This window comes from Amblyomma americanum, chromosome 4 (genome assembly GCF_052857255.1).
Source record: "Amblyomma americanum isolate KBUSLIRL-KWMA chromosome 4, ASM5285725v1, whole genome shotgun sequence".
Classification (NCBI taxonomy): domain Eukaryota; kingdom Metazoa; phylum Arthropoda; class Arachnida; order Ixodida; family Ixodidae; genus Amblyomma; species Amblyomma americanum.
The window spans coordinates 88,267,044-88,294,909 of record NC_135500.1 but is presented as its reverse complement, the minus strand read 5'-3'; the positions used below and the strand labels follow the sequence as shown (position 1 = coordinate 88,294,909).

The 27,866-nt window shown below is 46.0% G+C and overlaps 1 protein-coding gene and 1 pseudogene across 1 annotated transcript in view; one reads left to right on the top strand and one right to left on the bottom strand.

The window, feature by feature from the left end:
- Nucleotides 1-27,866, top strand: part of LOC144128115 (uncharacterized) — a 535,742-nt gene that overhangs the window by 480,088 nt on the left and 27,788 nt on the right. The window lies entirely within an intron of this gene.
- LOC144130237 (uncharacterized) lies at nucleotides 19,903-20,963 on the bottom strand (annotated as a pseudogene).

The following is a 27,866-nucleotide window of genomic DNA, read 5'->3' as shown; positions in this document are numbered from 1 at the left end:
TAGCAGGTCCCAGGAACGAATCCACAACTCTGAATTACTGCGAAGTGCCTAGATCCAAGGATTCGCGAATGGACCTTCTTTTCTCCATAGAAGAACTAGACGCCTCCATGGCCGGTTGCAGACGGCTTTCATCGCCGGGGCCTGATAAAGTAACATACTCTGAACTCGCAAACATTGGTCAGGAGGCTTGACGCGTTCTTTTAGACCGCTTCAACTCACCATGGTGTGCGGGTACAGTTCCGGACGCGTGGAAATCAAGTCGTCTGGTTCCTATCCTTAAACCTGGAAAATCGCTGCTTGACCTAGCATCGTGCCGTCCAATCGCATTGGCTAGTTGCGTGGGCAAACTCATGGAAAGGATGGTACTCTCGCGAATGGAGTGGTATCTGGAGCGCTATAAAATATACCTAGATGTAATGTCCGGGTTTCGGCGGGGTTGCTCTTCGGCTAATAGCGTGATTGACCTGGTGTCATCAATTCCACATCGGAAGCATCTGAAGCGCTTGACCACGGCGTTGTTTCTGGTTCCTAAAGGGGAGTATGATAACGTCTATCGAGATATAACGTAAGAGTAGGATCAAGATATTTCGGACTCTCTGGAAGGTGCAGAACTTGGTGGTCGCATGTTCGGCTGGATACGCAGTTATCTAGCCAACCGATCACTATTTATGCAGACAGAGGACGGACCACCATCTTCACATTACACTTCCCATGGGGTCCCACAGGGTGGAGTACTCAACCCAACGCTTTTAAATCTTGTGCTTGTTGGCCTTGTCGATGTGCTACCACAGTCGGAGAGTGTCTGAGTCTATGCAAACGATATTTGTATCTGGGCATCAGGAGTTACGCGACCACAAGTTCGATCAAGGCATCAAAAGGCGGCAAGCATTCTTGCGGCCTACCTACGCCTGCAACGCCTGGAGATTTCTACTGAAAAATGTCCCGTCGTTACATTCACACGACAGAGCATGTTCCATTACCTTGTGCGCATAAATGGTCAAAAATATTGTGTGAAAGAAGCCATCGCTTCCTGGAACTAATCATCAATCGCAATCGAAAATGGAGCTCACATGTCTCGTACATGAAAAGGCGTCTGACATCGATCGTTCACGTTCTCCTCTTACTCTGAGGGAAGTCGTGGGGAGCATTGGTGCGTTGGATGCTCCAGCTGTACAGCGCATTATTCATGGGATTCCTTCGGTACAGTATCCCTGTACTAGGAAACTTAGGAAGACGAACATACGGTGTCTGCAAAGTGTTCAGGCTCAAGCTTTGCGGACGCGCCTAGGACTGCCAAAATGCGCCTCTACAGCCGCAACAGTACTCATCGCTCAGGAAAATTCAGTGACTGCCTATAACACAATCGCGAAGCCTTGAGAACGCATTTTCGTCACCTCTCTGGGACTCCCGCACAAAATTCTCAGGTCTTCCTGCTAACCTCCCGGCGAGGGGGCGCCTGCAGCTTGCAGGCGTTGGTGAGTGGCGACACCACGAGTTCCCGAGCATCCGCAGGGACGTCACCGCAGGGGGATGATGGTGAACAGTGCATCACCACGGACCCGAGCACCCGCGCATCGCCGTGTGTGGCATCGCCATGTCCGGGCAAAAGAGGATCCTGGTGGTTGAGCCGATGCCGAGCGTTTGGACCTTTAAGGCCCCTCAGCAGAGGCAACACACCACTTTGGCCTGTTTCCTGTAGACGGCACCTCCTTCCTGACCCGACCAGGGGAAACCGGCAGTCGCCTTTACCTGTCATTCCCTCTGTCCTTCACTTTCCTAACATCTTTCTTAGAACTTTCCTGTCTCCTCCTCCCTTCTCGGTTTTTTAACTTTTCTTAGGCGGCTAGGGTTAACCTGGCCAACCACCTTGAGTTGAGTCATATTTGGTTATAGCAGTGGTGTACAGCTGGCGTGGGCAGGGCTTGTTTTTAAGTTCCTGTCCCGTCCCCTTGTTGGGCTTCGTGGTGGGTGGCTGGCACCATGGCCGAAGAACACTTTTTTTGTGGCTGCCTCCTTTCTTTCAAATGATCGTCCTCTGAAAAGACGGCGGACCTATGTGACCTCACAATTTTTCGACAAAAAAAAAACAACTTTCCCAAAGTTCCATATTGTGCACAGTGAACGAAAAGAAAATCCAGCAAGACTAATGTTCCCATTGATAGCTTCAAAAGTTCTCACAGATTCAATAGGTCCGAAGTACAAAGTAACAAAACTGGCTAGTGGATACCCCCGGCTAGAACTTGTTGACATCATTCAAATATCGAAACTGGCAGACATCGAAACTTTCGACGACATCCCTGTGTCTGTAACGCCCCATAGATCGCTAAACACTGTGTTTAGTGTCATCTCCGACAACGACTTTCTGCACCTGACAGAAACGGAAATGCCGGAAGGAGAGTCCTAACAAAATGTAACCAATGTATATAGAATAAAAATACGCAAATAAAACAAACAAATTCCAACAAAGCACCTGGTACTGACCTGTGCTTCCTGCGCCCTGCCCGAATCAATCCAGGTAGGGTACGCAAAAATTTCCGCCTGACCATATATCCCTAACCCCAGACGCTGCTTCAAATGCCAAATGTTTGGCCATGGCTCCCAAAGCTGTCGCGGCCGCGTTACATGTGCCAAATGTGCCTCCAATGATCATAAATCCGAAGACTGCGATGCTGCATCACGCTGCGCAAACCGCGAAGGCGATCACGCCGCTTATTCAAGATCGTGTCCTGCATGGAAAAAAGAAAAACAAACTTCGCTGATGTGGTGCGTGGGCGCGGCGCACAACAGCGGCCTTCACCTTCACAGCCCAAACTAAGTGAGGTTGAGGCAGGGCCATCCGTGGCCCTGGCAGATGCAGCGAGAGCTGCTATGCCACCCCCACAAACGGGCCCGTCGGCCTCCAATTCGGCGGCCCGCAAGGCTTTCCCCATTCGGGAGAAGTCCACCACCCCCCTGCCCGTGGAATCCCTACGGAACTTCAGCGCCTCCACTGAGGTGATAGATAAAACTCAGAGCTCGCCTCGGCTGCAGCGGTGGCGGGGCTCCCTTGACCGAAAAAAAGAAAAAAATCACAATAACAGGCCATCAACAAGGAGGGGCCTGAGGTTCTGAATACATCAACTTAAAAAGTAAAATGTTCTGGGTAACCTGTACGGAAGTGATCACTTTCCAGTGATAATTAACTTTTCATCACCACCACCAATCATTCCAACTAAACCACGCCGTTGGAAACAGCACTTAGCGGACTGGCCACTGTTTCAAGAAAGGGCCTGTCTGGAGAAAATATTTTCTGATAAACTTAGCGTTGACAAACTAAAAGAAATATTGCGGCTGCACGTATAGCCCATTCCTCAGTCGTCAGGAATAGTACGACAAAATAACAAGCTCTGGTACACACAAGAATGCAGAGACGCAAAAAGAAACAAAACAATGCCTGGGGAACTTTCCGAAGGTACCCTACACACGACAACCTCAAAAATGTTAAAAAAGGCGAGAGCAAAAGCATGATACATACGTCGCAACGCTGAGAAAACTTCATGGAAAAACTATATGTCGACCATAAATAGTTCAGTAATACACAGGAAAATGTGGGAGCAAGTCCGCACACTTAATGGCAGCTTTACTTTTGTCAATTATTTTCCTAACAGCTCCGGATACACAAAAAAGCATTAGCGAACAGGCCGAAAAACTAGGGGAACACTTCGCCACAAGAACACAACAGAAAAATGACGGCTTCCGACAAGTGGCAGTACAAATGAACATTACAATAAATTAATTATACTACAAGAAATCCGTAAAATACTTTCAGCCGGCAGACAGACAGGACCAGTCTCAGACGAAATACATTATGAAATGCTTGCTCACCTCTCCGAAGACGCTGTAGAAGTTTTTCTAAAATTCTTCAATAAAATATGACAGTTCGAAAAAATGCCAGAAGCGTGAAAAACGCAGTGGTTGTGCCATTCCTAAAATCTGAAAAACCGCCAACTTCGGCTGGTATTTACCGGCCAATAGCACTTACGAGTTGTCTTGCTAAAAGTTTTGAAAGTGTGCTAAATATTATGTTAATGTTCATCCTTGAGTCGCGAATATTTCTTGATATCCACCAATGTGGTTTTAAGAAAGCATGCCGTTCAAACGACCATCTCGTCCGTCTTAAAACCACAGTCCATGAAGCATTCATACGCAGACAGCACTGTCTGGCACTATTTTGGCTTGGAAAAAGCTTATGATACCACCTGGAGGTATGGGATTCTTCGTGACCTCGCGGACAAGGCATCTGTGGCAGAATGCTGAACTGTTTAAAAGACTTTCTTTCTGATCGTTCCTTTCGTGTACGTCTAGGTTGCACGCCTTCGAAAAGATTCATCCAAGAAAACGGCGTACCGCAGGGGTGTATTCTTGTGCATGAAATGCAAAGGTCGTCAACTTATACGGAATATATCAACTTATCAAATGCGAAAGACAGGTACAACTTACACTGAACAAACTAGCGACTTGGGCAGACCAAAACGGATAAATGTTCTCTCCACAATGAACAGTTGCTGTCCCTTTCTCACTGAAAAGAGGCATGCAGATTGATCCCACCCTGCACTTGAATGAAAGTGTTCTACAACTAAACAAGAGCATAAATTCCTAGGCTTGACTTTTGACAGAAAGCTCACACTCTTATCCTACATAAACAGCCTCAAAAAGAAAGCTTCTCGATCTCTAAACATACTGAAGGTACTCTCACGCAAACTGAAGGTACTCTCACGGAAACACTGGGGGCCCGACAGGTTATGCCTTTTGCAGATCTACCGCTCCGTAGTACGGTCACCTTTGGGCTATGGATGCATTGTGTATGGGTCTGCAAGAACATCATACCTCAAAAAACTGGATCCCTTACATAACATGGGTCTTCGTATATCAACTTGCGCATACAGAACATCCCCCATAAATAGCATATAAATAGAAAGAAATGAATCATCTCTTGCAAACAGAAGAGCAATACTTACCTCTGCATATGTACTGAAAATAAGATCCTTACTAAAACACTTTTGTTACCAAGTGCACGTTTAGAAGACTGTTCAATAATAAACCACAATCCGCTGCTTGCGACTTCACGCTAACAGGGTTTCGTAAAAAACAAACACCGTGAACACCTACTGCAAGCATACTTGGCTTTGAAAGAGAAATACTCAAATTACATGGAGTTTTACACAGATGGCTCTAGAACAGCGATGCACGTTGGAAGTGCCGTAGTACAGGGGAAATGGGAAAAAATTGTAAGATTGCCAAGTTATGTATCAATCTTTACTGCCGAATGATATGTAGTGCGTATGGCTTGGACAAAATATTATATGAGAACATCGAAAACACTATAATATACACAGATACCCTCAGCCTACTCACAGCGCAGCAGTCAAGAAATGCAGTCGAACACTTAGTAGGCCATATCATACACACCATTGAAAAGAGGGAAATAAGAGAGCAGACTCAGGAGCAGTGTGAGCTCAAAATGGTGAAATTAAAAATGTGGACACCAGGAACGTTTCATTTAAGTAACCTCATGTCACCTTTGCATAGGACGCACATTTGACACACAACTACTTACTTACAGAATAAGCTAAACCTGTTTGTGAAAGATGCGAAGAAGAGCTCTCACTAAACCATATCTTATTTACATGTTCAAATCTGGAAAAGCTAAGAAAGAAGTATTTTAGCCAATTTTATAATCAATGCATTCCATTTCACCCAGCGCTACTCTTGAGTGATAATGCAATTGTTGACATTTCTTATGTTTTTAACTTTTTACGAGAGGTTGGTTGTCTTAATGAACTCCACACTTTTATGTGATACACCTCAGCCACTTTCTCAATCCTGAGAAGATGCTGAGATGTGTATTTTATTGGTTGGGGGCCTCGACATCCTCCCTCTGCAAAGGATGACCGCTGAGGTTACCTGACCTTCTTTAAAGCTTTTACCATTAGCCATTTAAAAACTTTTTCTGCCCTTTACCTTTACTAGGTGAAATGAAATAACATTTTAGGTCCTTTACACCACCGTTTTGTTTTCTTTTTGTATAAAATTCAGCACAAGACAATTTTCTACACCTTGCGTTTGTCGCATGATGGCCTTAGCCGCCTATGTGCCATAAAAACCAACACAACCCCTCCTGCTTACCGGCCGAGTACATCGTATGCGAAAATTATTGATGCCCATTGCGACTTCCTACCAACCCAATTTACACCAGCCTCTAGACCGTCTTGTCCATTATGGAGTCATCGACGATACTAAAACAGACCACTATAGAATATTTGCATGAGAAACACGGTCACCGACTGCACGTATACACCGAAAGCTCAGTGACACCCTTCAAGTTTCTCGGGCTCCGTACTCATCCTCGTTAGGACCATACATAAGAATGTGAGAAATCACACCGAACTTCATCGACTGGTGCAGAACTTACTGCTATTCGTGTCACCATTGAGCATATCACTGAAGAAGCATCCCAGAAATGGTCTGTTTGCTTTGGTTCAAATGAAGCCCTCCAAGCGTTACAATCTGCCCTTCGTCATGGGTCCTATGAGCAATTTGTCGCTGAAATTCGAGAACTCCACCACACAGCCATCAGCAAAGGGCACGATATTGTTAACCAATGGCTGTCAGGACACAGTGGCATCGCAGGCAACCACCGCACGGATGAGGCCGTGCTAACTGCTCACCATGAGGGTGATTGTGTGTCCATCCCCATCTCAAGAGACGACGGAGCGGGCAGGCTTAGACCACTGTCACGGGACATCAAGCTTGATGCGTGGAATTCAAGCCAATTCTCGCATTCGCGTTTAAAAACTATAAACCAAGATCTGAAGCTTCCGCTTACATCCGGCCTACCACCACGTGAAGCAGCTTTGTTGTGTCGATTGTGGCTTGGTGTAGCTTTCACCTAGCACTACTCTTTCTTAATATGTATGTCTGACAGCCCTGCCTGTGCCATCTGCGGGTGTGATGAGACTATAGCTCACATTCTTTGTGCATGCCCTGTCTACAGCGCCGAAGTACAGTCTCTCTGCCTTGCACTGGGGCATCTAGACCTGCGCCTACTGAGGGAAACGAAGATTTTCGGCCACTGGCTGCGGCGGTCGTCGGCGGTGAACGTCTCGAAGGCACTGCGCCGCTTTTTGAAGACTTCTGGCCTGCACGATAGGCTGAGACTTTACTGAACGCTTTGACTTTGTGAGCTCTGTACATCAATGTACAGAGCTCACAGTTCACTCAGTAGCCCAGATATAAAAATCAACCTTCTAAAACGTTGAAGGAAAACTTGGATACCTCATTAAATCAGAAAAAAATAACCCACAACTTTAAAGATAGAACAAGACTTCTGGTAAGATATGTAGGTCAATATACAGAGGAAAAGAGCAATAATATGCAAAAAGTGGAAAACCTACACTACATGCATCCCAACCAAAAGCAACAGATCAGAATTACAAGATTTTTTAAAGCAAGCCAAGGAAACTTTGAGCGTGCTGTGCCTAACAAACACAAAGCATAGTCTACATCGCATATACAGCGCATAAAGAGAGCGTAACAAAACTCGCTGCATGTAACCCCGTAGGGAGCGCATGCATTTATTTCTGTAAACTCGTACCGTTGGAGAGGAAAAACAAGCGTAATTAGAAGTGCAGCGAACACGAAGCGATTCCTTTCTTTAAGAGTTTGGCGCCATTAAAAAAGGGTAATTTCTAACGTGGGAGTTTGTAGCTTCTTATCCTTGCCGTCCGCTGCTTGCTTTTTTCGGCAATTTCGGTCAGCTGCCTTGGGCAGAAATTGGTCAAGATAACAACATAAAACTCAGTTCCAGCCGCAAAAAAACTGCCGTAAAATTGTTCACGGAGCAACGAATGCAGCAGCGCCCAATCATGCCTATGCGCAGAATTAAGGCCGGTTCGCACTCTTGTTTTCGCTCAACTTTGCATCCATGCATTAAACAAGAAAGAATGAAGAAATCAAATATCAGTCATAACCGAGCAGGCAGGCACACAAAATGCTTTGAAAATGGTGTGGTATTCTTCATTCTCCGAGATTCTCCAAGAAATAGAGAGTAGAAATAGTAATAGATAGTGATGGCAGTGGTGTTGGTAATGGTGTATCGGGGTTTAACGTCTCAAGGCGACTGATGCTATGAGGGACACCGTAGTGAAGGGATCCGGAAATTTCGATTACCTAGAGTTTTTTCGCGTGCACTAACAACGTACAAGACACGCGCCTCTAGAATTTGAAAAATTGGTTTTCTAGGAAAGGAAATAACGCAGTAACCGCATAGCATATCACGGTGGACTCCCGAACCGCCCCGTGCGGGAAGGGACAAAAGAGGCAGTGAAAGAAGAAAGGGGGGACAACGTTTCATTATGAAGATCTCCGGAATAATTTCGGCCACTAAAATAAGTGCCACTCTACGTTGAGGGGTTCGAAATAATTATATTAAGAATAAATTCGGGAACGCAATTCTCGTAATGCGTAGAACTTGCATGGTTTATTTGTTGCCGAGGTAATAAATTACTCAATTTTTGTCACCCGCTATAAAGCCTGCAGGGACCACCTGAAAGATAATTGCGTTAGCGCCAAGCAGGCCCCAGCATGGTAACTGTTCTTCTCGAAGGCATGCCGACCATATTTCGATAGCAATCACTTCATTGTGGTACGTCCTCCGCTTTAAAACACTCAGTAGAACATGCGTTATAGAAGACAGGAGCTTATGACAAGAGGTATGCTGTATTTTCAGTTCAGTCCAAAGTGTCGGAAATGACATCATTCGAAATCAAGGCGCCAGAAAGCACGCGCAAAACCTGCGAGATGCGCGATGGCGAGGTGGACGCAGAGCAGCACGCATGAGAGTAAAGAAAGCAGCAATATGAAAGAATTGCCTGCCGTTTAACTACTACTGGACCTGATTAGAGAGAGAAAGCTGTGGTGTATCGGGCAACCAGACGCGGCTTGGCGTCTGTAACGTTTAGTAGGTTCCGCACTCTGGATAAGTAGCGCGTTCACCCCTGCTGCACTAGCAGTGAAATTAATGGTTGACTACGAGAGGCTGTCAGCCAATAAACGCTGCGGCCTACTGCTTCAGTGCCGCGTGTCTGCTACAACGTTGTTAGCGCTAATGCGCGCAGCCCACATCTCTCTCTCACCACGGCTACGTACTGCTGAGAACATTTTGTTTCCGGGACGCGAGTTTTAGGGGAAAATTATGCCGCCAGCGTCTGAAGACGTTGATGTAACTAGCGTTAGGTGTTTGGTAGCGCAATCTATCGCCCATGCGGTGTATTACCACGTGATCAGGCTACTTTTCCATGCCTCACGGCGAGCAGGCGCCTACCGCATTGTGAGCTGCCGAGTGCTAACGTGACGGCCGCCATGTTAAGCCTAACCACAACCTAATATTAACCTAATTAGGCGATAATGATGTCAGAAATGTTCTTCTCATCAAGTCATTTACATATATGTCATTAGATCATGAGAGCGTCGGTTAATTTTAAGCAAGTAAATTTAAGCCTAGCCTTAACTAAATATTAAATTCATTTCTTAATTTTTTTAATGTTTTCTACTCATCTGGAGGATTCGAAATTTATAATTCGTGTTAAGAAAACCTCATTATTACTGAGTTTTAAGCGATTAAACATACTCACAGGGCTAGGTATTTATGACGTCACAAAACCACTGACCTCCCAAATAAATCGCCAATTAGATATGCTAATGAGGTCACCAACTAATCATAAATTGGGTTGCTATATCAATTCACTATGGGAGCTACCATCTTGAATTCCTCTGAGAAAATTTCGCGCAGAAGGGGGTGGTAGCAGACCCCAGGAAATAGAGAAACGTGATCAAAAAGAGCTAACGCTCTTGAAAACATTTATTGCAGCTCCACCTCACTACCCAGTCATCTCATATTGTGAGGATCATTTAGGCCTTTAGTGCCTTCATACAATATCAGGTGACTGGATAGCTAGGTAGACCTACAGTAAAAGTTTTTCTTAAAACTCGCGTCCCAGAAACTTGTAGCCAGTAGTACCGCAAAGCGCGACTGAGATGTCCGTGCACAAACCCAGGGAGCCAGTTATGCGCTCTTTCTTTCCTCAAAATCACTATACAACGTTGTCAACGCCAATGAACACATGAATGCCGGCGGCCTACAGGTTCAGAGGAGCGTTTATGCCACAACGTTGTCAATGCCACCGCACGCAGCGCACATTGGTCGTTATACCGTCACGTTGCTTAAATAAAGCGCGATTGAGGTGTAATATTTAACAGGCGGCCAGTTTTGCGTCGTAGCTTTGCTCCCGAAGCTCCCGATCTTCTTCGGTTTCGGCGCAGCTTGACGCGTCACGCGCTGAAGTTCACTGAGAGTCAAAACGGCGCAGTCAGCGAAAATCGCGGAACATGCCGCAGTAAAGCTTTTGATTTAAACCACCCTTGGTATGTCGAGCTATAATGAGCAGTTTTGAATGTAAAAACAAATTGCCTGCGCTTTAACTAGTGATGGGCCTGGTTGAGAGCGAAAGCTGTGGTCCATCGGGCAACTAGACGTGGCTTGCCTTCTCTAACGTTGAGTACGTTCCGCGCCCACCCTGCCACCCTGGCATGTAGCAGTTAATGGTTTATCGCGAGAGGTTTCTCTTTGCGAAAACTAGTACGTTTTGAATGTACTTTCAGATATTTATAATGTATTTTAAACACTTTTTGTATTCATCAATGATCTAGAATTATGCCAGAAATAGGTTCCTGAAATTTTATATTTCGTATTCGAAATATAAAATTCTTTAAATATGCCAAAAGGACATCGCATAATCATGCTTCGAGCACGTTTCAAATACGTTAAAAAATTGGAATGCCGTTTTAGCATCTTGTCAATATATTAAAGCTGTATTTCCGTGAATATGAGTTTAATTCATTCGAAGTATACGTCACCTAAAAAAGGATTGGAGCATGTTTCCAGCACGTGAAAAAAAATATATGCTGTTTTAGGATCTTGTCAGTGTATTAAAAGTGTACTTCTGTAAATATGAAATTAATTCGTCTCAAGCACACGTCACTTAAAGCATGTTTCAAGCACGTTGCAAACATGTGAAAAAATTTGATGCGGTTCTAGCATCTTCTCAATGTATTAAAGGTGTACTTTTGTAAATTGAAATAGCTAGTCGGAAGTATAATGCAATTTTAACAAACAGGCAGTCCTTTTACTCGTATTTGAAGCACACATTTAGCTGCCGTAGAAAAATCTAGCGCTCGAAATCACGTTCCTGGCAGTGACCTTTTGCCATGTATTGAAGGTGTACTTTTGCAAATACGAAATTAATTTGTCCAAAGAGTATTTCAATTGTAACCAATGAAAAGTCCGCGTAAACGTATTTGCAGCAGATATGAAGCTGCCCTTGAACAGCTGGTGCTCGAAATCGCGTTTCTGGAAATGACATGTTGGCAATGCATTTAAATAATAATAATAATAATAATAATAATAATAATAATAATAATAATAATAATAATAATAATAATAATAATAATAATAATAATGGTTTTTTGGGGAAAGGAAATGGCGCAGTATCTGTCTCATATGACACCTGAACAGCGCCGTAAGGGAAGGGATAAGAGAGTTGGAACGATACAGAGAGGATTAGCATGGCCCCTGCGCATTTAAAGTGCCGTTTAGTAATTGCGAAATTCATTCGTGCGTACCATATAGGGCCTGCATATTTGCAGCGCAGTTCGAGCTGCCGTGGAACAACCTAGTGTTCGAAATAACGTTTCCGAGAACAGTAAAAACTCCCTTTTCTGTCGTCCATTCGTTTATGTTAACTTCTAGGAGAAAGGCAGTCAATAGAATTTGGTGGCCTACATTCTTTGCGCAAAAGCGCGTCACAAGGCAAGTCAAGTATCACATTTGTCGGAACAGTTCCTGTTTGCTGATGTCACTTTCGAAGCAGTTCCAGTTTGCTGATGCATGTATATTTAAGTATATTTTTAATGCATAATAAATATGCTATGCCGACAGAACATGTATTGTTGATGCATTTCTAAGAATGTTCAAAACTTCTAGCATACTTCCATAAGGAAAAAACTCAAAATAAATACGAAGTTAATAAATGAAATTGAAAATTGGTTTTGAAGGTAAGAAAATGGCTCAGTATTTCTCACATATCGGCGGACATCCGAACCCCGGCGTAAGGCAAGGGATAAAGGAGAGACTGAGAGAAGAAAGGAAGAAAGAGGTGCCGCAGTGGAGGACTCCGGAATACTTTCGACCACCTGGAGATCTTTAACGTGCACTGACATCGCATGATTCGACTCCATCAAAACGTAGCCGCTGCGGTTGGTCGAACCCGGGAAGAATAATAATAATAATTGGTTTTTTGGGAAAGAAATGGCGGAGTGTCTGTCTGATATGTCGTTGTACACGTGAACCGCTCGGTAAGGGAAAGGATAAAGGAGAGAGTGAAAAAAGAAAAGAGGTGCCGTGGGGAGGGCTCCGGAATAATTTCTGCCACCTAGGAATCTTTAACGTGCACTGACATCGCAAAGCGCATTGGCGCCTTAGCGTTTCGCCTCCATCGAAGCGCAGACGCCGCAGTCAGGTTCGAACCTGGGTACTCCGGATCCTGGAGCGGAAGGAATGACGTGTATCTGAGAGAAAGCAACCAGTCTAAATTCTGCGTATGCAGCATTGAGACAACTGCGTGTTACTTTACCGATCATCCGGCACTGTTTATTTCTGTCAAAAAAATTCACTAAATGACGTGTCTCATGGAATACTGCTTCACTTCCTAACATTTTAGTGACAACAAACTCTGGTTATGTCCTGGCATGACTGAGCTAACCTTAACGATTTGGTCACTTGCACATTCTCTTTCGATACTCTATCCGACGATGCTATTTTTTTCCCAATATACCAATATATTCCTCCGGTATAGGACAACGATTATTTAGTCCATGCCGAAACCGCCTACATAGCCATACAATACTTGCGCATTATTAAAGCTTTCGCTTTAAAATGCCCTGCAAAGAACCACCGCAGTGGTGCCACGTAGAAGACGACAATGCACGGGCACCAGTGCCGCGTGATGGAGCGCTCGCGCTAGGCCATCTACGGAGCGCAGCATCATGCATCTGGCGGAAGAGGCCGCTAGCAATCAAGTACTGCCCGCCAGCCACTAACCGCGGACGCGCAACACCCGGACTCCTAGGCCTCCCTTTCGGGGGCGGAAAATGAAAATTGGTTCTTGGGGAAAGCAAATGGCCCGGGTTCGAACCCAACCGCGGCGGCTGCGTTTTTATGGAGGAAGAACGCTAAAGGCGCCCGTGTGCTGTGCGATGTCAATGCACGTTAAAGGTCCCCAGGTGGTCGAAATTATTCCGAAGCCCTCTACTGCGGCAACTCTTCTTCCTTTCTTCTTTCACTCCCTCCTTTATCCCTTCCCTTACGGCGCGGTTCAGGTGTCCATCGATATATGAGACATATACTGCGCCATTTAATTTCCCCAATAACCAATTATTATTAATATTAAAGGAAATGGCGCAGTATCTGTCTCACATCTCGGCGGACATTCGAACAACGCCGTATGGAAGGGGTACAGGAGGGAGTGAGAGAAGAAAGGAAGAAAGAGGTGCCGTAGTGGAGAGCTCCGGAATAATTTCGACCCCCTGGGGATCTCTAATGTGCACTGACATCGCACAGCGCACGCGGACCTTTGCGTTACGCCTGCATAGAAACGCTGCCGCCGGGTTCCGGTTCGAACCCGTGTATTCCGGATCAGTAGCCGGGTGCCCTACCCACCGAGCCACCGCGGCGGGTCGGGGTAGGGGTATAGAGGAACACCCTGTTCTGACAGAAATAAAATCTGTTCAATCAATTGCAAACGCCAGTTGTCGTCATGCGACTATGCGTGACTCGGCGTTCGCTTAAGGACGCGACGCCGCTCGCGCATGGAGTTTCGCCATGGATGAAAGCGCGGCTGAGAGCGTATCTGAATCGCCTGCGAAGCGTTTCAAGCGTCTAAGAGCAGCGTTCGCTTTGTCTAACTAATTTGAAAATAGTTAAACCGCTGCCAATGTTTTCATCAACTACAGGTCATCAACGCAAGTGCCCATGTTAAATTTCTTCTGAAAGAATGTGCTACGTCGTGAGCATTGTTTGATCTTGTTCTCCTATAGAAAGGCTCATACGAAGGCCCTAAGACTCGTGTTCGGCTACCACTTGATATAAGCCATCCTAGAACGCACACCTTTTCTGCCATTCATTTCAGGGATAAGGACATCTGCTCTCGACGACGAGATTGACACTGAAGTGCTTCATACAAACCATCCAGGAATATAATAATAATAATAATAATAATAATAATAATAATAATAATAATAATAATAATAATAATAATAATAATAATAATAATAATAATATAATAATAATAATTGGTATTAGGGGAAAGGAAATTGCGCAGTATCTGTCCCGTATATTGTTGGACACCTGAACCACGCCGTACGGGAAGGGATAAAGGAGGGAGTGAAAGAAGAAAGAGAGAGGTGCGTGCCGTAGTGGAGGGCTCCGGAATAATTTCGACGACCTGGGGATCTTTAACGTGCACTGACATCGCACAGCACACGGGCGCCTTAGCGTTTTTTCTCCATAAAAGCGCAGCCGCCGCGGTCGGGTTCGAACCCGGGAACTCCGGATCTGTAGTAGAGCGCTCTAACCACTGAGCCACCGCGGCGTGTCCATCCAGGAACCCACAACGCGTTTTCTGCCATGCATTTTGAGGCATATGTACATCTGCTCTCGTCGGCGAGATAGACCCTGAAGTGCTTCCTCTTTCATTCGGGTGCTGCAGTGTCTCGCGCTTTTCACTAGAGAAATCTTTGAAATATTAATTGTTTTTTTTTTGGGGGGGGGACGAAATGGCGCATTATCTGTCTCATATATCGTTGGACACCCGAACCAATCTTTGAAACTTGCGCTAAGAAAAATAACGCATGCGTATTTTCCATCAGTCCGTGTACTCCTGCGCTCCTTCAAAAGAATGCAAAACGAACTTGCCCAAGAAGCTGCTTTCGAGACCTTGAGACGCGAGAAGAATCATGACTCTAACGGTGGGCCTGAGTTAGGCCGTTTTGACCCGCGCCGAATTTCGAATCAAAGAAAGAAAAGTTAACAGCTCATGTCGCCGAAAATATGCATTACAAGACTTACCCGAACAGCTGCGAAAGGTTGGTCCAGCCGAAGGCGATCGCTTGTCGGCGTCTATTCCAGGGAACACCGTTCGAGCGTCGCACACTTTAAAACTGCTGCACCCAACTCCCAACGCCAGAGCTTCCCACTGCCCTCTGCGGTGACACGTCACAAATTTTTGACTGCCAACAGGGGAGAGTGTTCTGTGGCTATGTACTGAAAGCTACGAGCGCGCGCTGCCAGGCTATGCCCTTGCGTTTCCCTCGGGAGCTCGTGAAAACAGCGCTTTTTCAGAAGCCTTGTGCTGGTATCCTGGCCCCGGAAAATTGGATTTTGACGAAAGAAAATGACGCAGTAACTGTCTCACCTATCTCTGTGGAGACCCGAACCGCACCATAAGGTAAGCGTTAAAGGAGGGAGTGAAAAAAGAAGGAAGAAAGGGGGCCATTGTGGAGGTGTACGTGAAAAAACGTTGAGAGTAGGGTGAACGTTTATCTTTAAACGTTTAGTGTGTGCCTCGAGGCACCCTAGTTGAGAAATCACTGCGGTGTCCCGCACTGGGAGAATGCGAAAGCATCGACGCTTCTTCCACACTCAGTGCCTCTCTTCGCCTCACTATTGTGACGTATAAGCGCTTTTTTTTCATTCGTTTCGGTTTTTTTATTTTTTCATTGGTTATTTTCTTTTGAAGCGAAAAGCTTCACTACGCCAGCTTTCCGAGCCGTCAGCGGGGCCACAAGTTTGAATATGTATGTAGCTGGAAGTCACGGTGGCCCCAAGTTTCATCTTGAATATAGGAGGAGGTCAAACGGTGCGCATAACTGGTGGCAGTAAGGTTAGACACATGACGTCAGCTGCAACAGCGACACCAGCGGCTGTGACATCAACTATCTCAACTTTGACCTTGACCTTTGACTTTGTCCTGCGGTCAAGCGGGAAAGCGTCTGCCGGCATCGCATGCGCAGGTCATGAATGTGGGTTCTGCATGAAACGCCAGTGCACTTTGATGCGTTCACCAGAACCTTAAGCCCCAACTCGATGGACGCATCCTACGCGTACCGGCTGCGCGCCTACGCGCACGGGCGTACGCTGGATCCTGTCTGCGCATGCGCAAAACGAGACGCGCGCGCAGGCGCGCGCGTTTCTAGATATCTGTTCATTTCAGATATTTTCGGCCCTGGCGGCGCCCTGGCGCACGCGCCGGAAGTGGCTCGCTGGTTTGTGGCCAATGAGAGGGCACAGTTCCTGCAATATCCGGAATGAGCCTCCGTGGCGCGCCGACTGATTTTTTTTTGTCAACGAGCTGCGACAGCCCCCTGCGCAAACATGTCGTACCTAATAAGCAATGAAAAATTAATCGCTGCTGTTGAGAGGCGCCGCTCGCTGTGGCTTGCCAGCCACATAACACCACAAAAATAAGCTCGTTACGGCAGCGTCCTGGAAGGAGGTGGCGGCGGAAATAATGCCGGGAACACCATGTGAAGGTAAGCAGGCACATTGCTCATGACGAGCACTTCATGATTGTAATGTTCTTAAGATTCCTCTTGTTTCAATCACGCAGAGAACGTTCACCACATTCAGAAGCGGTGGAAATCTCTCCGCGATAAGTTCCGCCGGATTTTCACGGCGGACCAGCAGGCCAAAAAGAGCGGCGCCGGCGCCGAGGACACGGAGGCCAGCGACGTCGGTTGGGCCTATTACGAGCAAATGATGTTTCTACGGGACACCATGACCACCAGGCCGTAAGTACACCGATAGTTTTGTTGCCATAACGAAATTTTTGGAAAACGGACACATGAAGTGCCGCACGTGGTTTTGCCGTGGCAGCGATCGGTGCGTACGTGAAACAGGCGCTGTTTGACTAGACACGATTGCAAAGCATTTGTCCAAAATGCGATTACATCCGACGCTAACGTGATCGTATTACCACTTCAACTGCGTCTACTAAGAATACCTGCATTTTTGGCATTTTATGCAAGATGTGTTGCAAGGAAATGCTTCACGCATGTTATGTGCGGCAAAGCTGCCGTGAGCTTGCCACTGTCGATCACTCCAGGTTACAACTGCGACGTGAAGTGTACTGCAGGTGTGCCTACTGCTGCGGCGGCTGAGAACTGAGCCGATCTCGTGCTCGGCAAGCAGAAGGCTTAGTCGCCGGTCCACGACAGTGAGTTAATTTGAGGCGTATGAAAATCGTGCACCTCAGACGCACTTGAAGTTGATATGCTCTCATTTGCTCGGCACATCGGGAGCAATCGTATGGGAAGAGACAGGCGGACCAAATATAATCTGCTCTACATTATGTGTTGTTTAATGGCCTTTTTTTCATGGAAGCATTTGGCATTGTTGTCTTATATCCTAGCGTTTAAGGGCACTCACATTACAGGTGCAGTTCTGTTACTGTTTAGTTAGATTCTTCCCGTGAGTGCCTGTTTCCTTACTACCCATGAGGAATAAATTCCAAAAGACTTTATGCTTCTTTAGATGTTGTACATGCAGTTGTGTTGCGAATCTATCACTGAGAAACAGGCTTTTAAGATGAGTGGTTGTGTGGGTTTTATGCAATCAAACTGTGAAAGTGCTCTAAATATGTCTAAATGTTTGCTTACTGTCCACCGGTCATGCTTCTTTCACTACTCCTTTACCCATCTTTTTATTTTTGTTGTCTTGTTCACAAATACTTCTGCACCTCTCTTATCTTGGCAACTTTTATGTGTAGCACCATGAGGTACTAGTGACAAATGGGGAAGATCATTGCTTAGGCCACAAACTGCACAAAAAGTGTGAGGGCAGCTTTCAAAGTCGGTACATCACAACCTTCCGAGGAGCCAGTGGCTGATAATGTGTTGCATTGCTCAACTCACTCCTGCATGCTGCAGGCGTAGGTGTATTTTGGGAGGCCCGCTTGAACAATGATGCGGCTGCACATACGTATCTTGCTTTGGCCTGTCTGAATTAAAACTTTAGAGTCAGCAAATAGGTCTCTTGCTCTCTGTGCCATTTATGAATTATTCCTTAACCTGGCCTCTAATATTTTATAGATCTGTACCAACCAGGCATAAACTATGCCATTCTCTTTACAAGAATTCCCACCTACTCAGATTCTAGGTCATGGATGTAGAATGACAGATGGCTGAAATTAATCGGGAGCTATCATTTGTATTTTGTAACCATTATAGGGTTACGGGAATTGACATTAACAATACACAAGGCAATATGCACAAGAAAATCATTATGCAAGACACATTAAGTGAGAGTATGAGGAACTCGAAGACCATAGAGTCAGTCTGTTCTGCAAAGAGCACAATATGACCTAAATATGATGGGTGGAAGTTATAAGCCTTTTTATGCGTATATGAAAACCTTCTTTTAAACAGTGACTTGCAACAAACACATTTATGATGCATATAAATGCTCACTTTTATATACAGGACCTCAGGCAACTACAACAGAGAGCGCAGGCAGCCACCATGTCGGCGCAGCAAGACAGCTCCCCAGCACAGGAGACTGTGGCGGAGAGCGTTTTTGAGCTGGAGGAGTGGCGGCTGGATTCGGAATCCCAGGCGTCACTGATTGATGTGGTGCCTGTGGCAGACATCGATGTGGTGCCTGTGATGGACCGGCTGCAGGCATCGCTGGACTCTTCTGCATCAAGCCAGTCGGTCCAGTCTCCACAGGCATTCGTAGACTTGTGCGCGCAGTCACAGGCCTCCGCGCCAGCATTAGCTCAGTCTACACCTGGAAAACGAAACAAGCGGAAGCGTACCGCACAAGATGAGGAACTGGTGGGGCATGTTGAAAGACTTACGCAAGCTTTGAGTGCTTGCGACACGCTCAACACCCGTGAGGCAGAGGACGAATGTGAGCTCTTCGCACTCACGCTAGCAAAAAAAAATGAGACGTGTTCCAGCAGAACGGCACACACAGCTACCAATAAAGCTGCTGGAAGTGTTCCAAACTTTTGAATGAAGCTGCATTGTCTAGCGTCTTTCTTTCAGTTCTAAATTGTGGTTGAAATGTGGCACAGAAGCTGTGCCACATGCCAAAATGTAGCATAGTGGGGAAGAAATGTTTGCCACGGATATCTGCTCGGTTACGTGCCTGACACACACTACAATGCTGAAAAGTGTAGGCAACTCCTGTGCCCCTGAGGAAAGGCAATTTGTAACCTGCAGTACAGAGGCAGTGCTCTGAATGCCATAAGTACACTATAAGCAAACAGGCAAGAATCCGTTGTGCAATTCCGACAAAATCTTGCAGGGACTCCACGGTGACACAAAATGACTGCATGTGCGACGGATATGTTAAGATGCATGCATTCCGGGCTGAGGAGCTAACTGATATCCTGAATTGGTTAATGTAAGCTGTGCCGTAAAGTAAGCACAAAATGAAATTCAAGTTCCTTCGTTGTTTTTGTAACAGACTATAGACGCAAACACAAAAATTACTTTTCATAACAAAAACCTTGTTTTATGCTAGCCATCACTCTCTCCATCTTGTCCTCCTCACAAAATTGAGGCAATGCTGATATGTGCCGGATACTCTCCATTTCATGTTGAAATAGTGCTACTAAATGTTCGTTCCCACACAGCAAGGCCTGCTGGTATAAGGTAGAGGTTAGGGCAGCAAACGTTATCATCCGCGATCAAAACTTAATGAACTAGAAGTTCTTATGCACTCTTAAACACTACAGTAATTTACCTTCAGTGGCAAGCACGACGCTGCTGCCTTTGCAGCCCCTTCAAGGCTGCCTCCTGTGAGATCCCTGGTTGCTGCCACTGCCACGAAACTTCACCAAGAGTGCTGCAAAAGTATGCAGCGAACTGGTCCCTGGTCGCAGCAGCATCATTGTGGTGATTTCGTGCATGCGTCGGAGCCAGTGGGAAGTACCGAGGCTCGGAGTTATCCCCCAACACCCTCTGGATGCCTTGCCGCCAGCGTCCTTCCACAACATTCCCCAACATGTCCTTACTGTCTGCAAAGGTCTGAGGCTGAGGGTTTCGAACTGCCAGGAAGTTGTGGAGGACACAGACAGCCTTTACAATGTAGTCGACGTTCTCGGGGTGCAGGGGGATAGTGCGCAGAAGTATACGCCACCTGGCTGCGGTGATGCCAAAGGCATTCTTGGCACACCGTCTGAAAAAAATGAATGCATTTAAAACCATAACAATCTCCAAAGAAAGGCTGCACTATGTTCAATGCATTTATTCATTAACAAACACATGCAGAGGGGATACAGAGATGGTAACAGAAACAGTAAAGTTATGATACAACGGAATTTTGTTCATTTGTACCAACTTGTTTGCTTTGAACTTTCCATTTGTTCAAGCTGATGCTATTGTCCCGTCAGTATGACGTTTGTTTCAAAGGCTTTCATTCATCTGAACTGTGGATAATATCTTTCGACTGAGGTCTGTTTTCTACCACTTTCTTTCAATGACAATTTACCAAGCTTAATGAAATAATAGCACAACTTACCGTGCTCTACTTAATCTGTAGTTGAACACCCTCTTCTCGTCATCCAGCTGCCTTGATGGGTAAGGGCGCAAAAAGTCTGTTCGAAGCTGAAAAGCTTCATCGCCCACAAATGCGTAAAGCGCAGTCGTTGCCGTCCCAGGAAGTTTTTAAGTTGTGGAATGGGGAGGCGTCCTTCAATGAGGTCATATCCAAAAGCACTGTTCTTGAAAGTTCCGCCATCGCTGTGCCGACCTTCCGCACCCACATATACAAGTATGTACTTGCAGTGGCTGTCGACGACAGCCATCAGGACTATGGAGTACGTGCCCTGAAATGAAAAGCATAGCACTGACAATCACCACAGGCGATAAGACATGTGAGCCTAAATGCTCAATGTGGCGATGGCCAAGGCGTGACTGCATGCTATAGGGCATGATAGAGTCATGTGCCCAATTAATCGTGATAATGATAGAAGTATCGTTTGCCTGTGTGAATATCTAAGCTGATAGGAGGCTGTGATCATCACGTTGCAGCAATGCCTGTGCCTTTTACGGCGGCAGGTACGACTGCCTGCAAACAAGAGGCTGCTCGTCAGAGCGAATACCAAGAGAAATGAAGCACACAGCCCGATCACTTACACTTACATTGCCTTAGTATTAGCAAACTGCGGAATCTTGCACGACAACACAGAGTGATAGCAAGTTTGCATGACGTAATAAGTCCAAACAAAGGCACCTACACACGAACGAGCGAAGTAGAGATGAGACAGAGTGCTCTCTCTAAAGAAGGTCAGGCTAGTTGGTGCTTTTTATAAACGGGCTGTGACATGGTAACTAGTGCTAAAAACACAAGGGACAATGTGTGTCCCGTTGGTATCTTGTCGTTGCCCCTTGTGTTTTTCAGTGCTAGTTACCATGTCGCACTGTTGTCTCGGCTCTCCTACCCTTGTCAGTGTGTAGGTACGTTCTTTTAGCCTTATTACGGGGAATCTTGAACAGTGTTTGTTCCCATGCCAGCCTATGACTAAGTCTAAACAAAGCTGCCTTTTATCAAGCGACGTGCCTTATTCGTCGCATTTTCTTTTCAGTTAGTTAAATGTAGTCAAGAAGCCACGGGGATTAACCAGTGGCTAGCCCACACGATGCGGTCGCCTGAATAGCACTGTTTAAGCAATCTAAGCTCTGAGGTCAGGCGCAGTCGCAGTGGAAGTGAAGCTAGTTGAGAGAACAGCGTGCAGTCAGAGCTCTGTGGAAAGGAACCAGCAGCAATCTAGTAACTTGGCGCAACGAGAGACGGCGCGGTAAACTAGTGCCCTGCCCTCGTCCCGCAGGCGCCTGCATGCTTGCTTTTCTCTGCTGAGATAGTTGCGCCTTACGAGAGTTGAGCTGCAACGCTCACGAGCAAGACTTGTGAAGCGTAATAAGCTTCTGACAAACCAGCTTGAGGGAGGCAAGAAGGAAATGGTGAAGCTACAAGAAGAAGACGTCACAGAACGGTTGCAAGCTCTTGATGTGCCACCAGCACAGCTACTTCTTTTGAGGGGATGTATTTCTGCTGCCAAATGCACAACCAAAGAAAACAGAAAATACGCACACGACTGGCTCCTACTGTGCCTGCCCCTCAATATACGAAGCCCTGCTAAATATTCTTTCTCGCGAAGTAGTAGCATATTACCGCTTCCCTGTGTGTCCACAATAAGGAGGTACACAAGTATGGTTGGCTTATACAGTTTTATTCACGCAGAGGTGCACCTCAACATTATAATGCAGAGCCAACTGTCGAGTTTACGCTTTTTCTTAATGACATATTTGATGCCCTTAACCGCCACCTTCATAGCAGAAGGCTGCACTATCGGATACAAGGACTTTGTAGTAACTGAGAGTTCCTCCAGGTGGCTCGACAAATGGGAACAAGAAGTTCCCATTGGAGACATTCCCACACTATCTCCTGACCCAGTCAACTGCAGAGGGATTGCAAGCGACATTAAAGTCAGTTAAAGAGCTGTCCGCTTACCTCCTGCCGGAATGCGAGTTCAAATATATTCTCACAGCTAAGATTAATCAAGACCCTTTGGAATGCTTTTTAGGAATATTAAGGAAAGCAGGAGGACAAAATAAAAACCCGACATTTGCAACGTTTCTGCCGTTTTGCCGAATGCTTTCACTGCAATCGTTCTTGAAGCCACAACAGTTTGGGAACTGCACAGCTGCTGAAAGTGGCCAATCTGCTTTTGTGACTTTGGCTGACTTTACAGGTATATGCAAGAGATCAGCTGTAAAACGGCCGAAAAAGGTGGAAGAACTGAGACATAAGCTGGATGGTGTGATAGCAAAGGAAGCTGCGGTTGCCGCCTATTGGCCCCGACATTACGGTGATTTCAAGAAGGGCCTGACGGCATATTTTGGCTTGGAGCTCCCGCCGACTCTCTGCGCTCCTGCTCCGGACTCAGAAACACCGCTGCCACACAACTCATGACCACTGGCCAAATCACCCCTCATAGCTGCTTCGGCTTTCCCTCCGCCCGCTCCTCCGTCGTCGACCCTCCCCACACCTGTCTCTCCACTATCGCCGCCACCGTATGTGCCCCGCCCATGGTTCGGCAAGTGCCATGCAAGCACGCGTCGGTCTCTTGCCAACCTTCTCCACCAGCTGCCTCAAACTACACCCCGATCTCTCTCAAGTTTGCTATTTGAGGTCCCGGCTATAGCCGCGACTGGTGAGCCTGTGGAGCGGGCTGTCGGCGTTGCTGGGCAGGCCGGTTGCCGAAAGCGGTCTCTGTGGCGCGAGCGAGATATTCTTCATCAGTGCCACTAACCATGCCAGCGCTGTTACAAAGTATTTGAGCACGATCACTGCAATGCAACTGTTGTTGACTGCATGATTTATTATGTTACTAAATTCGTAACAAGGAAGCTAGTCAATCACAGTGCATTGTTTGCAAAGAAGCAATTAAAGGACACAAAGGCATCTCAAAAGCAGCTGAAGTTGACCTTGCGAACTGGAAGACGAGAGGGAGGCTAAAGCATCCAAATGCGCACCTTTTCCAGCTTTTCAAACATACTGTGCAAGAGTTTGAGAAGTATGCAGACCAGAGGGATGCATATGGTAAGACTACAGATAATGTGCTGGTACATCCTGAATTTCCTTTCCCCTGTAATCTTCGCAAAGGCAATATTTTGGCCAAGTTGTTGAACTTCTATGTTTGTCTGCGCAGGCATCAATTCTGCCGACAGCTAAAGACTAAGAATGAAAATAAAAGCCAGGATTTGCAAAAAATGTCTAAGCTTGTTAGAGCTCGTGCATCAGGAATACATCGGTGAACAGGTTCCGCGTTGTATTTCTCATGAGCTCTAAATTTGTGTCAGTGTTTCATTTCTACTTCCGTGAGTAAAATGAATCACTTCGCATATTAAGTTGAGTGTTTGCAACGTGTTGCATATGGGAAACAAGATCCCATGAAGATGTTTTGCCCAAGACTGCACATCCCTTCTTGGTGGTACGCAAAGCCGTTGGTACATCAATTTCTCTTAACATTGCTACATGTCATTACACCGCTTGACAACACTCTGCAAAGTAGGTCTTAACAGATGAACATAGCACACATAAAGCAGCACGGACTTGCTTTGTCAAGACAGGCGGAGCCTTGTCATTAAACCGCCTTCATGTCGAAACATTCTACTGGTCATGTGCAGTTTTACCTTGTAGTTGTAGTACCTGCTCCCGGAATTGGGAGGGCACATGATGGCCCCGTGCTTCCCGTCGACCGCTCCCAAGCAGTTTGGAAACTGCCAACGCGAGGCAAAATCCTGGGCAATCTGCTCCCATTCTGCCTTCGTAGGTGTCTGGAAGCAGTCAGAAGCACTCTTGTAAGGTGGACGGTGGCAATCTTGAAATGTGTCGGGTGGCAAAAAGCCAACATCCAATAACAGATATGTGCAATGCAATTTTTTTGTCATTCCTCCTGTTAAATTGGTGTTCTTTCATGCAGTGCGACAAACATGACAACTGTCAGATTTCTAACAGTTATTTTCATACTGAACTCCTCTTTCACCTATAAAAGTTCCATTTGAAGCATAAACCTATCTGCACCCTTTATGACTTCCATACCTAATATTTGCTAGTAGTGTACTTAATGCAAAACATTTAAAATTGCTATGTACTCCATCTGTGTGCAAACTGGTAGCAGTGCAATCATAGAGTAGTGAATAAGTTAAAGGAAACAATTTTAAATTGGCTAGTTGTAAACTGGGACAGTGAAACCAGGGCACAGATAACTAGCAAACAGTGAGTAATAGACCCTCTCGGAAAGCGGCCATGAAGATGGGAACATGAAAAATTGCCACATTAGACAGCACATCAGTAAGACACCAACAACACTGACTCTCAAAGCGGAGTGGGCATACATTAATGAAATCATGCATCTGTTTAACCATCCAGCACCTGAAAGGAAGTGCAATGAGTGAAACATTTTGCTGCAAATGTCCACCTCACCCGCATGAAAAGATCTTTCAGCCGTCTACAGATGGCCCGACATGCTGCGTGGATGCAGCGCCTTGCAGTCTCTATCCCCACACAGAATGCAAGTGCAACGTTGCAGATGTCTTGCCCTGAAGCCAGATAGCTACAAGTCAGAGCGAGAGAATCAATCTATGAAGAAGCCTGACCTTGCACCTCTAGGTTAACTTGTATTTGATCACTGTGTGAGTGTCCCAGTTTCATAACCAGCTTTTCTAGAGATATGTGAGGCCAAGCACTTTCACGGTGTGAAGCTTCCAGATTCTGGCAGTGCTAGATTACAGGTATAGCATATTTATGCTTTCAAAATTTTCCACTACGACCAACATGACAGCATTGTGTAAACCTACATGACTATTCCTTTTTTCCCCTTCGTCATTAAAGTTGCCCTCACCTCTTTGTTACTTTATATTTACCATTATTTTGCTCCTGGGAAAAACGCCACCGTGCTATAGTGTGCAATGCACGTTTGCTTTTTTCTTAACACTGCACTGTTCTAGCCATTCCTTTCTGCGTAAAGACAATTGCCGTTTTGCCTCTAAAGTATGTCTGTTTCTTCTCTTTTTTTATGGCTGAGGTATCCATTTTCCTGCATTCTCAACACATTTATCATTTGTTTACATCTCCGCTCTCCTGCCTGCAGCGTGAACACCTCTTAGTTTTGTCATATTCCTACTTTTCTGGGCTTTTTTGACTCTGTTGTTTTCCGCCTTTTCAGTTTCCAGCTGCTGCATCCTCACCTTCCAGTGTCATCAGCCTTCCTTGTTAAAAGTTCCCAGCCCTTCTTGCCATGTCTCAATTATTGCATTTTTTTCCTGTTTCCTTTAACTGTGCCTTGGTGCTTTTGCCCCCTTGCTCAAGACTGTTTTGTTTTCCAATTTTTCAAAACTTTTTAAGCACCTAGCAAGCTATCTCTTATTGGATGAACAAAGGAAAACTCTGCTGGTCCAGTCTCCTTCACGGATTCATTTCTTTCTTATTGTTTTTAGAGGACCTTTAAAGGGCTAAAAGGGTACAAATGTCCGTTTCACCACACTAACAGATCACTATTTGCCAAAACGACACTTCTAGCAAAGGAAACTCAAGTACCACAAACCTTAATGCCATTGCCAGTCGCTCGCCTGGCTCCAGGGGCTCTCTCACAACGTGCTGCCGTGTGAGGTCTGGGGAAAACAATCCGAGCACTTCATCAAATAGCTGTGGGGTCATCCGGAAGAACTTGTAAAACAGATAATGGTCTCCTTCTCGCATGCGGCGCATCTTTTGAGAAAATATGCAAACTATTAGGCTAATCAGCAAAAACCAGACAGCATGGTTACAACACTTGTTGCTGCGTTTCTTAGAATGAAATAAGAAGTGTTATTATGCGCATATCATTTAAGCCAGGTGAGGTTTTAACGTGGTATTCACATCTTGATCTTGTAGAGGTTGACGCACCTCTCTTACTTCGCCAGCCTTAGTTGGATCTCCGATACGTAGGCGCTGCGCTTCTGCCAGAGCAGCGCAGAAGCACCCAAATTTTCACAGCCACCGATTCTCCCGGAACTGCTTTGTAATAATGATGATCAGCTGAGCCCACAGAGTGTAGCCAAGGTTTTTTGAAAACCACGCTTACCCGGAACTTGCGAGTGATCGAGTAATTTGACGTTAAATTCCTTTGTAATTTATGTGCCCTTTATTGGCGACGGAGAACATCGGAGTTTACGGCATCTGCGCAGTCAAAAGCGAAACGAATGAACGACAGTCGGCCCCAAAGAGCGCCTCAAGTTTTCTAGCTACTGTGTGTAGTATTCCATTCAGATGGAACATGACTGCAGCTCAACTCCCCACTCACGCTGTACTCTCTCAAAGGAACGAAACAACTTACCGCTGTGTGATAGAGGCCTTCTTCCTTGCGCACCGCAAACACGGGCCGAACCCACCAGCGTGGCCGTCTCCGCTGGCGCCGCCTCCATCTCAGAATGACAGCAAGTACTGTTCGAATCAGACGCAGTACAAGTCCATTTCGTTGCAGTCGTGCGCACACTGCTGGCATGATTGCGGCACAAGTATGAGCAACACCGAGAATGCTCGCAATGCTGACGAGCTGACAAGCGTTTGCGGGTGACGAGCTGGCGGGAAATGCCGTCCATGTAATGCTATGGCGGTGATGCTGTTGTTTAAAATAAAGACCTGAGAAAACTGCACTGAAATACGTGCCAGTTTGAATGAAAAGCTACTATTAAAACTGCAGTTCAGTTTATATATTACATAACTTGCCTTGCTACTTTCAAAATCTAAAGATTTCAAGTGGCAGTCTAACTGTTTTGGCCAGTTCCAATCTATGAGGTCTAGCAACAACGTGCTAGTGCGCGCACGAGCGCGAGTCAGCGACAGGCTATGAAGGTGCACACCACTTGCGACGCCCGTCGCGACGCGGCGCTGGGCGCACAGGCGCTCTGCGCGTACGCGTAGGATGTGCCCATCGAGTTGGGGTTTTAGGTGTGATATATCCGGCGCCTGCTGTGGAGACCGACACCCGAAACGTGTCGTGAGGGAAGGAAAGCGAAAGGAAAGCTGGTTTCAAGGGAAGGAAATTACGCCTGTCTCGCATATCTCGGAGACACTAACCGCGCCGTAAGCGAAGGAAAATTAATGTTGGTTTTAAGAAAAGGAATTGACATCTGTCTCACTGTGCAATTTCCTTTCCCCCAAA